The sequence below is a fragment of the Rousettus aegyptiacus genome, unplaced genomic scaffold (assembly GCF_014176215.1).
Source record: "Rousettus aegyptiacus isolate mRouAeg1 unplaced genomic scaffold, mRouAeg1.p scaffold_m13_p_3, whole genome shotgun sequence".
Taxonomy (NCBI): Eukaryota; Metazoa; Chordata; class Mammalia; order Chiroptera; family Pteropodidae; genus Rousettus; species Rousettus aegyptiacus.
In genome coordinates this window covers 116,468,044-116,484,255 of record NW_023416306.1, presented here as the reverse complement: position 1 = coordinate 116,484,255, position 16,212 = coordinate 116,468,044, and the positions used below count along the sequence as shown (strand labels likewise).

General features: G+C 38.0%; 1 protein-coding gene and 2 pseudogenes across 1 annotated transcript in view; 1 reads left to right on the top strand and 2 right to left on the bottom strand.

The window, feature by feature from the left end:
• Window positions 1-6,535: 6,535 nt before the first annotated feature.
• TTBK2 (tau tubulin kinase 2) overlaps window positions 6,536-16,212 on the top strand; it is a 116,443-nt gene continuing 106,766 nt past the window's right edge. Inside the window, exon 1 of the mRNA XM_016144941.2 lies at window positions 6,536-6,923. The gene's annotated coding sequence lies outside the window, so the exon portion shown is untranslated. The remainder of the gene's footprint in view (window positions 6,924-16,212) is intronic.
• LOC118614956 lies at window positions 9,756-10,241 on the bottom strand (annotated as a pseudogene).
• Window positions 14,190-14,308, bottom strand: LOC118601427 (annotated as a pseudogene).

The window sequence follows — 16,212 nt, the reverse complement described above, 5'->3', positions numbered from 1 at the left end:
AGTGAGCATTTTTTCTATGCCTTGCCAACTTGTCATACTTTCTAAGTGTGGATCAGATTCCAACACTGTATCTTTTGTGTTTTCAATATTGTGAAATACTTCTAAGAGTTCTCTTAACGTGAAGTTTTTGCCAGTGTCATTTCTTCTGGGACATTTGTCATAACCACTTTTTTATTTGAGTAAGTTTGCCTTCACTAAGTTCCTCTGACTGCATGTCTAGCATCTCTCAAATAGCAGCTGTATCAGTAATTCCAGTTAACTATTTCTTCTATAACTTTTATAACATTTATATGTGACCTGAATTTCACTATCAGCATTATCACTTTAGTTTCTTTGATGCACTTTTATCTTTGTTGGCTACTTCCCTCTATCGTTCATTTTTGTAAAACGTCACATGGCTTTATCAATGGGAGACAAAAAGACAACAACACAATGACATGTTTAGCTCTGTCCCTGAACTGAGTAACAGATGTGCGGTGTCCAGTCACCAACAGCCTGTGAAAGTAGCGACATGATTGAACACTGATCATGACACACATCTGTTATTTAGAGATTTGTGGACTGAAGAAAGAGCTACAAATTTGTATTTTATGCAATTACTCACAGATACCATTGTATGTGAAATTTGAACTATGTTGACAGACTAGTGTTAATTAAAATATGGCAACTGAAAATCTCACATTTAGGAACCGTGCAAACTAAGGACTTCTTGTACAGAGCAGCAACTTTCATCAAGCAAAATTACAGGATATAAAAGGATAAAAGACATTAATAAAGGAGACTTTAACAAATATCTCCCAAAGTTAAATAGATAAAGTGGATGAAAAATTAATAAGGATATAGTAGGCCCGAACAACATAATTGGTGTTAGTTTGGTCCTATAGTAAACAAACTGAGACAGATTTGGAAACAAAAGGCTTAAGTAGCGGCACTAACCCATTCAGTCACAACTGGGCATGGGAGTAGCAAGAAGTGCCAAGGCAGATCATCTAAATTCCACACATGTCCCTCCCTGCTCTTTTTAACTTTCAACAGCCCTTACTGTCTCTGCTTTATCTATGTCAATTACTCCTGCCAAGATGATGACTCCTCTTCCTACTTGCTAGTCAGTAGTTATATGCAGTCCAAAAGGCCCAGCTGCAGCCATAGTTTGCAGTCAGTAGGACTCTTGCAGTGTCCCCATAGGGACCATGACTTCTAATCCTGAAGAACTCAAGAGCTGCAGGAACAGGAAGCACAGAGTCCTCCGTGGAGTCATTGGGAATGATGTTAAGTAAAGCTGCTCCTTGGTTCCTGAACCCCAGGTATTTTCCTATTGGGAACAACACCATAGGAAGGTTTCTGATTCCAGGCATGCAGTAGGTGACACCCCACCCTGAGAGAGCATTGCCTCTAAGCTGACATTCAACTGTACCTGTCACAGGCCGTTCCATTCTACAGGCCTAGCTGTTCTCAAAAAGTACAGTATGCAATATGATCAGTGTGTCTCATAGTCATGGGCACAGCCCTGAACCTCCCTACCTGGGAAGTGGATTCCCTGTTTGCATGCTATGTTGTGTTCCATGCTAATGGAACAGGTACTCTATACGCCCAGATAGTGGTGCTATCTGAAGCTCTGTGGGCAGGACAGAGAAACTCACCCTGAATAGGTGTCTAATCTTGTGAGAATGAAGCACTGACTGTTCTAGGATAGAAGCATCCTAGTGTAGTCAACTTGCCACCAAGTAGCTGGTTGATCTGATCTTGAAAACAGTGCCCTATCAATAGAGCGGTGGGACTCTATTGCTGACAGGATGGACATTAAGCATGGCAGTAGCTCTAAGAGCCTTGGTAAGTGGAAGTCTGGGCTTTTGGGCTTATGCTTAATCTTTACCTCTGCATTTGTGTGCCTGTTGTGTCAGTTACCAGGGGTGCTAACTTCTGAGTTATTTTGACTACTTGTTTAGTACCTTTTCTACAAAGGGTAAATTCTGGTGAGCATTCATATCTAACACAAAAAATTTTGCACTTTGTGCATGTACCTATATGTCCATCCATAATTATATAGTACGTATGTACTCTTTCTGTCCAGCTTCTTTTTTGTAATCTTCATCATCAGGTTTCTAAAAATTATAAAAATCCCTAGTCACTGGATAATCTACTTTGATTAACAAAATAGAAGAGACCATTCTGTTTTATTTCAATACAGCTAGCACTGGAATACTATGATCACTAGGGTGCACTATTAGCTTTACTACTCAGTTAGTCTTCCTGGCAGGAGAGCCAGAAAAAGCTAGCTGTCCAGTGTTTGAAGTAGCTAGGTAATCGCTGAACCAGACTGACTGAAAGTTGCTAAACTTTTTTCAGACTGTTGCAGGCACGCATCAGAAACACAACATCACCTCACCAGTTTCTCATTTGAAAATTGTGAGTTACAACGGTAATATGTTAATGAATGACCTTTCAACAAAGATGAATCTTAAAAGACTGAGTGAATATGTAAAATTCGCTGTTCGAATAGAATAAAATTTGCAAAATGTTAACATTTTAATGGTATAGTTGTTATGTATTTCACAGAAGTTAGGCATAAATAGGAAGTAGATCAAGAAATAACTATAATTAGAATTACTTTTGTAAATGCAAACTAACTTTTAGTTTATTTTCAAACTTTACTAGTTCAAATCAATGTCCGTCTTCCCTCCTATTAAGGCCTATTTTAATAATCATCAAACACAAATTGATATTCAATAGGTTAAAGGACCATAGACTCACATACCCAAAATTGAGATTACTTCCTCCCCTCCCCTGGTTTCTTTTACCTTATATTGTTGAAACTTCTTTTATTAGAAATAACGGATGAAGTTTTTAAAAACACACTTAAGGTAGTTAACATATTTGGTATGAACGCATTTCTGTCAAAAGAGGTCAAGCTCTCAGAGGACCCCAACGATTTGGCCTGCAAGGGATACTTTGCTGACTGACCTTTGTTCTAGAGCATCTGTATATGCTACATAATATGCTTCTATTACAGTTCTGATTGCAGTTCATTGTAATGGAATTTACATGTTTGCTAATCAATTGTGAAGCCCTTGAGGACAGGGATTGACTTTATTCATATTTGTTTTTTTTCAGTGCCTAGCTGAGTAGTTGGCATTAATAGGCTCTATATTTTTTTGTTTAGTATATTAGCTAATACTCAAGTAGAAAACTGGTTAGATTGATAAAAAATTAAACAGCATCGTTTGCTGGTTTTTGGAAGCAGTTGAGAACTAGTCCACTATTGGGTTTTATGATTCAAAGGACTGCAGTGTTTTAAACAGCTTTATTGAGCTATAATCCACATACCATACAGTCCACCCAATTAAAATGTACAATTCTGAGATTTTTTAATTGAGCTATAATTGACAGAACACATATTATTTTCAGGTGTGCAACATGAAATTTGCTTTTAAAGAGGGAGATGGAAAGCAAGAGGAGTCTCTTTTCCTGGAGTTGCACCCTGGTTCATACTATGCCGTTGTCCCAATAATTATGAAAGGAACTCATCCAGATCATTTCCCCTTCGGATTAGGGGAAGATTCGAAAGTAGTATATCATTGGGTATCTAAAGACAGCTGGAGGAGGCCACAAATGGAGAAAAAAAGGAAGAAAAAAGGGATTCTCCAATATGTTCTTTAATCTGTGATAGGAGAAAAAACTGTGTTGAAAGGGGCATTATGTTCTGTGATGGGACTCAGTATAAATCTGAACTTCACTCATTATCCTTGAATATACTCTAAGACTAATCCTAGGATCAGAGTCTCATTCTTTCAGACTTAGTCTGAAAGCAACAGTAAATATTTATTATATCGCATAGTTTCTGTGGGTCTGGATTTTGGGAGTGGCTTAGCTGGGTGATTCTGGCTTTGGGTATCTCTCAGAAGGTGGCAGTCAAGAAGCCAACTTGGCCTGCCATCTTCTGAAGGCTTGCCTGGGGCTGGAGGATCTACTTCCAAGAATGACTCACAAACATGGCTGGCAAGCTGGTGCTAATTAATTGGTGTAATCCCTCAGTTCCTTGCCAGGTGCCCACTCCAAGGGACTGCTTGAGTACCCTCATGTTATGGCACTGGTTTCCCTCTAAGTAAGTGATCCAAGAGAGCATAAAGTGGAAGCTACAAAGTCTTTTATGACCTAGCTTTGGAATTTGCACACCATAATTTTGAAAAAGCTCATCATTTACACAGGTCAGCTCAATTCAGTATGGGAGAGGCTATTGTGTAGGGAGAAGATACTAGGAGCCAGGTATCATTGAAGGACATCTTATTTGTTTTTTAATGTATGTATGTATGTATGTATGTATGTATGTATGTATGTATGTGTGTATTTCAAGGAGGATTCCTGAATTCAGGTACCAGCTCTTGAATAATATATTCTTTCCATTTATCATAACTAAAAAAAAAAAAAAACCTCTTGGGACAGACCAATAATTCTTAAACAGAAAAGTCCAGAGAGAATAGAGGCCTGGGAAGCTGTTTTCCTTGGGCAGTCCAAATATCCCAGAATTCCTACTCCTGTGGCATTAACTTTCACATTATATTCATTCTTACATTTCCCCTACCCCGAGATACATTGTTGCCCTATTCTCCAGATATTCATCACAGAACACTTCCTTCTGCACTGTAGATTTTTTCACCTCTTTCTTGATATACAACTACTGGACTGCTTTCTCACTCTATCCTATCCTTCATGGATTTGCATATGAGAGTTCGTCATGAAATAACAATAAGAATAATCATCTTTCCATCATTTGGAGAATCTAGCTGTACCTACTGACTTATTTAAAATAAACACAATAATAGTTCTTTCAACAAATTCATTAAAACCCTTACTCCTAATAGCAGTTATTATATTTGGGTAGCTGGAAGAGGATACATTATATTTGCTAAGTGAATGAAAAATATTCTCTTTAAATAGAGAATAGCTATTTGAAATATTACTAGGCATACTGTCACTGAATCTGGACTTTTTCCCCCTATAAACTTACTTAATTTTAGGGAAAAGTATTTACAGAAACTCTAATCCTTTCCAATTCAAATTGCTTGCCCAGCCAATACTCTGAAATGAACTATATTGTTAAAGTAATGGAAAAATCAACTTGTGGTTTTAATCAGTGGAAAGAAAACAATTTGGCAACTTCTTTAAATTTGGATAGAACAAGATGAGCTGCATCGTGACTACTTTAATGTACATTTTGTCCTGCTTTTTATCCAAGGATCTATACATGACAAACAGTAGAGGTGCCTGCTGTTTTTTAAACAATGTCAAGAGGCTGTGGCATTTCCTGAGCAAGAAGAAACAGATTCTGTAACAGTTCTGAGATTGAATATAGGATTCATATTTAACCCTTCTATATTCTTAATTGGCTTTAATCATAATGTCACTTAAGTGAAGAAAAAGATTTTAAGTAAAATGAAGCTCTTAATTCATTGCATCCTTTCAGTCCGTGGCAAACTCCTGAGAGTCATTGTGATTATTCAGTAAAAAAGCATTGGACACGGGAGGTTCAAGAGACCTGAGCTTTGGTTCTATCACTAATTAGTTTTCTAGCCTTGGGAAAGCTATCTAACCTCTTCGCGTTATAACTTCTGTAAATTGGTGGGTGAGGATGGGGAATTGGTTTAATCTTAGTTTCCTCTCCACCGGAGCTTGACACAATTAACGCCAAATACAAATTCATCCCACACAGCCTCATTGCTCCGCCTTCCTTGCTTGTCTTTGAAAGTCTTCGAGGGACTCCCGCATTCTCTTGTTTAGAATCCCATTCTGGTGTTCGGCAGAAGGAGAGGGGGGCTGCTCATTGAACCTTTGGCTGGTGGTGTTTCAAAAGGAATGGAATATCGTTCTTCGTGGGTTGTGAAAACCGTAAGGACAGTCCCGCTCTAGGCTGACATTTCTTCCCAGAGACTTGGTCTCCTTTCAGCCTACACCTCAAGGCCTTGCCCCCAGTACCCACCAATGATTAGCTTCGCGTTAGAAGGTTCTGGGGACAGCGCCAATTTGCCAGATCTTGGCAGCTCCGATTCTTTGGAAGAGGCATGGCAGGGCCTTGCAACTTGGGGCCCTTCTTCGCGACTGCCTCAAAGTATGTAAACAAAGCATTTCTGATTTTCTTCCGAAAAGTCTAACCCTGCGGGTCACAACCACGCTTCTGTAACCAAGTGACAAAACACCACTGTGCGCCAACCACTAGTCTCGGAAGCCTTACTTCTTGGTTCGGGACCCACACCAGCAGCCGCGGCTGCGGCTGGAACTACAAGGCCCAGAATCCCCGCGCGCATGCGCGCTGCCTTTGTGACGCTCGTTTCCCGGTAATTCGCCCTCTCAGGCAAACCTGAAGATGGCGGCAATTCTCCGGTGGGGGGCGGAGACGCTCTCTGCCTGACTCTCCGCCCCCTTCGTGATAGGCAATGGGACCAGCCAACCGACGTGGCGGGCTCGTGACGCGCTCTCCAATCAGCACCTGTGGCGGAGAGGTGGGCGTGCGCACTGGCAGGGCAGGTGGGCTAGGCTGTGCCGGGTTGCGAAGGGGGAGAATAACGTCGGGTCGGGTCAGCGGGCGCTGCAGTAGTCGCCGCAGCGGCGATGGGAGCGGTGGGGACGAGGCGGCGGCGGCGGCGGCAGGAGGAGGAGCAGGGGCTGGCACAAGAGCAGCGCCTGGGGGCGGCCAGCAGCAGCAGTAACAGCAGCAACTGCCGCCGCCGCCGCCAGTAAACGCGGACGGTACCCGAGGGGACTACCCAGACAGCCGGCCCTCGAAGCCGCGCTCGGGTCCCGCCGCACTCAGCGGCGGGGGATGGGCGGGCGGCGGCGGTCCTGCCTGCTGAGAGTTGACCCCTACGGCTCCCGGCCCTGAGCTGGACGCGAGCCCTCCGCCCGAAATTCCTGCGTCCGCCCTGGCCCAGGTAGGACACACCCCCCCGAACCCCTAGGGCGCCGCCGGGGGAGCCCCGGGCCCCGCCGTCCCTAGTTCTGTCCCCCTCCTCCGGCCCCACCTCTCGCCCAGTCACCGACCTGATGCCGAGGGGAGGGGTACAGGGAGCCTCCTCCATAGCTGCCCACGCCCTGGGCTTGTGCCAGACCCAGTCACTCCACCGCGGAGACCTCTGCCTCTTCCCGGTTTCCCCAAAGGCTTGCGCCCCATTCCCTCAGAGGCTTTTGGTGTCTTCACTGAACTTGGAGGGTCACGAAGCTTCATTCTGTTTCTCTTTCTGTGGGTGACCCACATATCACTTGTATTTATGCTGCTTCTGGTACCAGTACCGAACACAGAGTATTCTCAGGTTATATTGAACGTTTCTTTCCTACCCCGCCTCCACGAATATAATAGAAAGGGGCATGGAACTATAGAATCTGTTTGCTAGGTTGCAACGACAAGGAAAGCCGTGACTTTCTGTTACTTAGGATGCGAAGTAATGACCTGAGGGATTTGCTTGTCATTTGCTTTGACTAAGATGATGTTGACACCCCGGGTTACTGTGGGAGGGACAAAAGACTCCACACATATGTACTATCAAATCAGAAGTAAATAATCCTTTAAGATACCAGTATACTTTATCCTACAGTGAAGGTAATTTTCTTTGAGTTGTCGCTGCATTAGAGGTAAAAATGACATTGAGTTGTACTTCGCTCTGAATTAAAGTTGATAGGTGGCAGCAATCCCAGTATTAACTCTTCTCGTCTCTAGCCTCAGAAATTGTTTTTCCTTTGAACATTAAAGAGGGAAATTTTATTGTAAACTCTGTTTTATGTAAAGATGTTTTCGTATTAAATAGAAATTGAGATTTTGTATGCATGTTGGAGGATGGCATTATTATGAATGGGCACATGTACACACACGGAGGATTCCACTCAATGTGTTTTGTTACAGTGTTTGGTTCTGAGCCATTGATAACAGTTGCATTGGTTTCTAAAACACTGATTTGTCAGGATAGACCACAAAGATGTGTTTGCTGTTTCTTTTAGGGTAAATAGAATAAATAGAGTAACGTTCATTTTGGGGGGAGGAATAGAGGGGGGGTGGAGATGGAAAATTGATTTTAAAGTATTGAGGGAATTGAATACTATGTATTTTTTTTAATCAAGAAGCAGTGATGATGACAAATATTAATATGATTAATCTTGAATTCATCTTAACTCTAAAAAATTTTCAAATGAGTATGTGGACTCTGATGGCATATTGTGATCTATTCAAATTGAAAACATACTGAAAGGAATTTTTAATTTAGAAGCTTATGTTTTCCTGTATGACACATTTTTATCAAGGCACTGAAAGGGATTTTTGAAGCAGAGTTAAAAGAAGTTTCTCTAACACTTTTCCTTTATGATAGAATGCCAGGAAATAGGAGATACTTTTCCCTCTTTCATGTGTTAGACACATACAAGAAATTGAAGTCCCTAGTTATATTAATTTAATTTATAATATCAAATTAAAACGAATTTGATCTTTAGTAGGGAGCTAATAATAATATATCTTATTATCTTGTACTGTGGTTAATATATAATTAAGTGAATTCTTTATTTTACTATATGTGATTTCAGATTTTTGTATCTTCTTTTGACTCTCTTTTAAATATTGATGATTTTAATGCCTCACGAAAACATGATATTAGGCTCATTTGCTTTAGCAAATTAAGTCAATTATATAGGGTTCAGATACCTTTAAATGTAGTGTTAGAAGTGAAGTTTGTATAATTTAGACTACTTTTGAGGGTATTTTACATTAAAAAAAGTGCTAAAATGTGACAGTGATAGATTGTTGGCTTGTCAATATAAACGAATGTTACAGAGCTGAGTTTGCTATGATTATGGAATTTAAATTTAACTTTGATAGGGAGCAGGCAATTCTATATAAGTTTTGTAACTTCCGAAAGTAATACATAGACGTGACAACTTGATTATAACTCTTTGGAGACTTCAAACTGGAACCACTTTTAACTAAGGCACTTTCAGTGATTCCTAATCTTCAGAAATTGTGAGATAATAAATGCTTGTTGCCTTAAAAAAAAAGGCAATACATAACAAGGGAAAATGTTTAATGACCTTTATTGAACCTAGTGGAAGCTTAATTGATTAGCAAAATAAAACAGCCTTTAAAAAGGAATGGGTAATATGGCTTACTTCCTTCCCCACTTAAAAAAAAATCTTCTACACATAATGCAATTGAGTTGGAAAATGAAAAAATCTTTTATAGAAAAATTATTTTATAGATATGTGGCAAACTATCTACAATTTGAGCTTATGCTACTCAAATTAATCATGTTTTCCTTTGCTATTTTTGAGATTTTTGAGCTGTATTAATATATCTAGAACTATGTCAGTTTATTTGGTGATATTGTAGGACAACTTCAATATTTATAGATTTTAAAACATTTTTACTGTTTTGCTTCCTTGTCATCTTCTGTTGTTTTCCAGTGTACTGTAAATATAGTGATGGTCGTGGTAGATTTTTTTCCCCCAGGCACCAGTATATAGAATCCTTGTGTTATAAATACTTTTACAGCTTTTTTTCACTGTATAATTATAATGATAATAATTGTTATATTTTTTAACACCTATAGCACACCTGGTATTCCTAAGTGGTCTCCCATCCAAGTACTAATCAGGCCAGACCTTGCTTCGCTTCTGAGGATCAGACGAGATTGGGCTTGTTCAGGGTGGCGTGGCTATAGACTATAATTATTTTTAATGTCCAGAGTTTATCCTACAAGGGCCAGAGTTTTCTCCCAGACTCAAGTTTATAATTTCTCAGTTGGTTTGTGAGGCCCGCAGGGATACTTCTTGTTTAATTTGGTTTCTGGGAAGACTTCATTCAAGTTCTCAGTAGTTATCTGATCAAGTGGAATTATGTTCTTCATCTTCTCCAGCTCTTTCTCATAGTGCTCAATCCTGGTCTTTGCGGGAGACAAAAACTCGGCACAACTTTTTACATCTTCTTTTTCTTCAGCATTATTAACCTAGGGCGCTATATTTACCCTCTGGCAAAGGAACCTTCAGGGCACTGAACTTTTTCTCAAAGTCATCTACCAAGCCAGCGTTGGCTACATTTGCCTTGTAGTAAGTCCGGTCGGTAGTAGGTAGATTTCCAGGTAGAGTAGCCAACCTGGAGGTGAGGGTCTCATTTCAGGATTTCAGGGAGTTAGCAATGGCTTTCTGGTTTCGAGGTTTGATCTCCCAAAAGCTACCCCGTCAGTGGCTTTTAGAGCAAATTTTCGTCCAGCCATCTTGAGACCCTTTACTGACCCCGGCGGCCCACACCCCACCTACAGCTTTTATGCTGTAAATACTCAGTGCTCTCTGGTTAAATATTATACTTTCATATTTGATAAAAGAGCCTTCAAGTCTATATGAAAAAGTTGAGTGTTTTAGAGCTAAATTTTGAGCAGATTACCACTCAAGTTTCTGTCCTTAATATCTGGTGATCCTTGATTGTAGTTGAAAATACAGATTGAAATTACATTATTTACATAATGTGAATGCTAGTTTTGCCTGAAAATTTTCTCTTTTAAACAGGTGATTTTTAAGCAGACTTTTTGGTATATTTTCATTTATGTTATATGACTTTAAACATAATGATTCTTCTCTTTGTGGTTATTTTATATGTTCTTGATAGTTAATTGAACATATAGTACTTATGAACTTTTGTAAACATCTTGGATTTTTTTTCTGTGATGTTTTTTAAACCTTTTTATGTATGATCATTGATGTTTTGGGATGTTGATAGATGCTTTTTATTTCATGAAGTAATTTGCTTTTACTTCAATTAGAGTGAAGCTTTTCAAGGTAAAAAATTAAATGTTGTTTGAAAAGAATCCGGAGTATTGTAGTGTCTTGTGAAAAATGGGAGGTTGTAGCTTCTTTAAAACACGGTAGATTTAATCTAATCATGTTTCAAAATTTAGTTTTTTTAAAATAGAATTTGCATCTTTATTGAAAATAAGAATCAGTATTTTTTAATATTTGAATTAGAAAACCTTTTATCCATTATATCTGTTTTTACCAAAATGCTTTTCTTATATTTATACTTTTTTTTTCTTTTTGAAGTTTTAGGTAACTGCCTTTAAAAAAAAAAAAGATTTTGCATTGTTTCTTTTGTTCTAGCCATATGATCATCTGAATATTGTATCTTATTCATACCGGTCTGACATCATTTTCCACATGTATTATGTATTATGGATTATTTGGAAAACTGTCTTTCTCTCTTTTTTTTTTTTTTGCTCTTGATCCACTAAGTGCCTCAGTTTCTAAAATATCTCAAAAATGGTTTTATCAACATTTTTCCGTGACAAATAAGGCAGAAATGAATAGGAAAAAAATGAGTGAAGAGAAAACTGTGAGCTTTGCCTCTCATAAAATTTGATTTGAAAAAATCATCTGGAAGCTAACTCACATGGTAGTAAATGAGATTAGGATTTCATTTCTGCTACTTGCCTAATACTTGAAAAATTCATCATATCCAAGACAAAAGTCAGCCATCTTTTAATTCTATAAATGAAAGTATCAGTATTTAATCAGTCACCCAACCTCAAAAATCTCATTGCTTTAGTTTTTGAGTTTCCTCTTTCCTTTGGTTCTACCAGCATAAAACCTCTCCTTTTCATTTCCACTGCTACCATTTTAACCCAGCCTCTCTGAACCTCACTGAAAACTATTGCAAAAGACTCTTCTATTTATTTATTAAATATGTGTTAACCATCTACGATGTTACTATGCTAGAGATTCAGCAGTGAGCAAGACAGAAATGACCTCACGTTTTGGAGCTTACAATACAGTGGGAGCAGACAATTGTAGAACAAGGAATTACAAGGGTTCCAAGTATCATGAAAACAAAATGTAGCCTACCGCATAGGAAGCGGGTTCAGGAAATACTCTTCTGTTTTATCAACCATAAAATAGTGGGTTTTTTTTTTAAGTTTATTCTGCATATTCTTCCAGATTTAGTTGTTGTTCTATGTACATATTCTACTAGTTTATTCTATATGCTATACCAGGTTCAGAGGATAGTGGATATATTATAGCTATAAGTAGCTAAATAATTTTTAAAAATAAATAATTAAAAATAAATGTTTTCAAATAAAAAAATTTTAATAAAACATTAAATTTTCACACAACTCCTGAAACAGCTTTAGAGAAATCCTTTCATAATTCCAGAACATTTTGAAAACTTTTATCCAAAAAAAACTTCCTCCACTATAGGTTTCTACTTTGAGTTCTCCTGGGCTCAGTTGCTTGAATACTGACAGAATTCCTATGTTATACTTCATGCTCTCTTTTTGAACCTCAGAAGTTAGGATTAGGACTAGGCATGACCAGTAGGAGGTTATGTAAGTTTACAAGAAAGAAGTCCTCCAGGTGTGTCATTACAGTCTCTCTGTAGTTAGAGTTCAGCAGTGTGTAGGCGAATTATTAAATGTACAAGTAAGTAGGATATAATCTGAATATTTTTGCCAGATTAAAAATATGTATTTGTAAATCATAAAAAGATATCCCTTAAATGCTGGCATCTATTTTTGGGTTTATAAAGTGATGCTAGTATAGTCACTAACCTCTTAAATGCTTATCAAACAAATGAATATAAACTATAAACTATTCATCGTGCATCAAGATGAGATTTGAATCTATTTTCATCTCTATTATAATATATCATAGGATCTTAGATTACTTAAACTCTCATTGTCTGTTTTGCTATTTTTAAAAAGGAAAATTAATATGCTTTAAATCTAATTACAGTGAATATCAGTTATTACAGAGAAGGTTCTGTATTGATTTTTTTTTTTTTGTCTTAATGGGAGGATCATAGACATATGCTTTGTTTGGTTGATCTGGCTACAGTAGATTTTACTCAAAGAATGGGCTCATTTAGTGTTTTCCTTACAGTCTGGCCATGTAAATTTCACTCTACTTTCTATAAGGGAAGAATTTGTTTATGTGGTGTTATTATGGTAGCCAGGCAAAGGAGACCTAGATTGTTTACACTTTATTCTGTTGTCAGTAATTGTAACCATACTGACTTGCTAGGTTTCTCTTTAATAGATATTTTACTTCCTTGAATATATTTCTTGAGCCCAGAGATATTCACTGCTGCTGGAAAGTATAATTTACCTCCTGTGAAAGTTCAGAAGAAACAATTGAAGTATGAGTGGTCACAGAGTTATTCACAAACCTTCATCTCTTTTTAGTAATTTTTTAGAAAAGTTCTTGCTGAAACCTATGGGGTAAAACAAAAACAAAATTGCATGGATTTATCCTATTCTTGATCTTTATTTCTGTTGTTTACGTTAATATTAGTACATGTTTTAAAAAACCTAGCTGGTGTGAAGTCTTCGTAAACCTCAGCTTGTTTTATTTTAAAACATAATTTAGATAATTTTTTATAATGTGAAAAATGTAGTATTTCAATTTTTGAGAAGTATGAGATAGCCACTCTCCATCTAACTATATTTTAATCTGTTTTTGGAATATAGATCAGATATTCTAAATACTATCTATTTACATAATAGATCATGATGACTTTGACAGTATCTGATCTTTTACTTTAATAACAGGGGGTATTTGGTGTATTTATAGTTTTGATCAAATTTGGAAAATTTTCAGGCTTCAGGGTTTTATTCCCCCACCATAGAATCTCCCTGGGCCCAATAAATGAATCTAGAAATTAAAATAGATATCTACAAAAAGTAGAGAGAAACTTTATATAAGACAGTATGGTTACAATAACTGACAATGAAATGAAAGGGTAAACAACCTCTCTGTTCTCTTTATGGGACTCTGGTTATATATATGTTAGGGTTTTTGATGTTATCCCATAGCTCACTGGTGCTCCATTTGGTTTCTGTCTTTTATGCTATATTTCATTTTGGATAGTTTCTTTTTCTATATCTTCAAGTTCATTAATCTTTTTTTCCCACTGTAGTTAGTCTGTGGTAATCCTACCCAGTGACTTTTTTACCTCGAATATATACTTTTCATGTCTAGAAGTTTAATTTTTTAGTATCTTCCATTTCTCTCCTGATGCTTATGCTTTCTTCTATTTTCTTGAATATGTTGAATGTGTGTGTGTGTGTGTGTGTGTGTGTGTGTGTGTGTGTGTATTTTAGGTGAGGCAACCCTGAGTTGACCTCACAGATTGCAAGAACCTTGTCAGTTTACAATTCTTTTTTTTAAATTTTTTACGCCTACAACACCTGGTCTTCCTAGGTGGTCTGGCATCCAAGTACTAACCAGGCCCAACCCTGCTTAGCTTCTGAGATCAGATGTGATCGGGCTTGTTCAGGGTAGCATAGCCGTAGACTGAATATATTTATAATAGCTGTTTAAACTCCTTGTCTACCATTTCTATTATCTGCACTATTTCTGGGCCTGCTTTTAATTGAGTAATATTTCCTCTTGTTTGCATCCCTGGTAATTTCTGTTTGGGTGCCAGACATTGTGATTTTACATTGTTATGTGCTGGATATATTTGTTTGTTTTCCTTTAAATATTTTTTGGGGTTTGTTCTGGGATACAGTTACTTGAAAATAGTTCGATTCATTCAAGGCCCTGTTTTTAAAGATCTTTTTCACTCTACCTGGTGAGCATAGTAACTATTCACAGCCTTGTGTGAGCATCAGAATTTTTCTGCCTGCCCCTTTCCAGTGGTTCTTTCCCTGGTCTTGATCGCTTCCTCACACACATTCTCAGATAAGTACTCAGCCAAAGTTTCAAGGGGGAACCCTCTCCAGATATCCAGAGCTCGTTCTTTGTGCAGCTCTCTCTTCTCCAGTGTTTTGCCCTGCTTTGTCCTTCCCGGAACTCTGAATTCTGTCTCCTCAACTCCCTGAGACTACTGGGCTCTGTTTGGGTTCCCCATTCATGTGCTGGGCTCAAGAAATTCTCTAGGTAGTGAGGTGGGGGCAATTGTAATACTTACCTAATTTATGTCCCTTCTCTTGTGGATCCCTGTTCTACACTGCCTGTTGTCTAGTGTCTAAACTCCAGTGTTTCGTATGTATGGTTTGTCTGTTTTTCTAGTTTAAGGTAGAAAGCTAAATCTGGTCCCTACTACATTGTAGAGGCCAGAAGCTGAAATGGTCTGGTCACTATATTTAAATTTCAAAGAGAAGTCATATTTCATAGTTATACTGTCATTAGAAATCTATATATTATCTTTATGCTCAAATATAGCTTCAAAAATATTTCTTTACCCTTTAGACATATCATAAGCTCTTCTGGTGATTAATTCTAGCACTGTTCCCACTGATATTAAAATCGTAGCTAAAACTAATTTTTCTATTAAAAAGTAGAATCTTATATAAATTATATATGGCACTTATAAAACCATGCTGTTATCTAATTTAGTGAATTACTGAGCACACTCCCCACCTGTGCCCCTCTCCCCCTGCAAATGTAGGAGAATTTTATTGCTTCATTCTGTGTAGATAATAGTAATCCTAACTGGACACCTTTTCCTTTTGTATTATATCCTCCCTTGTAGTGGCTCCCCCTTGTCTACTGGAATAGAAGTAAGCCCATCTTGTTCATAGCCTGATTTTTACAGTCTGAACTCAGTTTACCCTTCAGGCCTATGTATGCTTTCTCCACAATCAGAACTTTTCCATTTAGACTTATCTATGATTTTTCCCATGCACTTGTATGTTGTACTCATTTCTTCTTCTGTGCCTTTGCTTACCTCCTCAGTCAGTTAGCTTTTGCCTTGCAACAAACCACCCCAAAGTTCAGAGGAAAAGTAATCATTTATTAGTTGACTATTACATGGGTTGGCAGTTTAATTAGGCTCTGCCAAGTGGTTCTTCTTTTGATCTGGTCTGGCCTCTTTTATGTGAGGCAGCTTGGGTTTCTTCGCAATCTAGGGTTTAAAACCAACAGAAGAAGACAAGTTTCCATAAATGCTTTTCAAGCTTCATGTTTGCTGATGTCCCATTGGTCAAAGCAAGTCACAGAGTCTACCCCAGTTTTCAGGATGGAGAAAGAAAATCTACCTTTTGTTGGGAGTTACAGCAAGTTCATATTGTAAATGGATGTGTATAGAGGAATGGGAGGACTTTGTGGCTACTTTGCAGTCTACCAAACCACTGTGAATTCTATCCATCTCCTCTCAGAAACTTTGTGTGATCATCCTATCCCATGTTAACCTCCTTCAGTTCTTATTTGTCATATGCACTTGGCCTTTACAATTTGATGTTGATTAACTTTGTA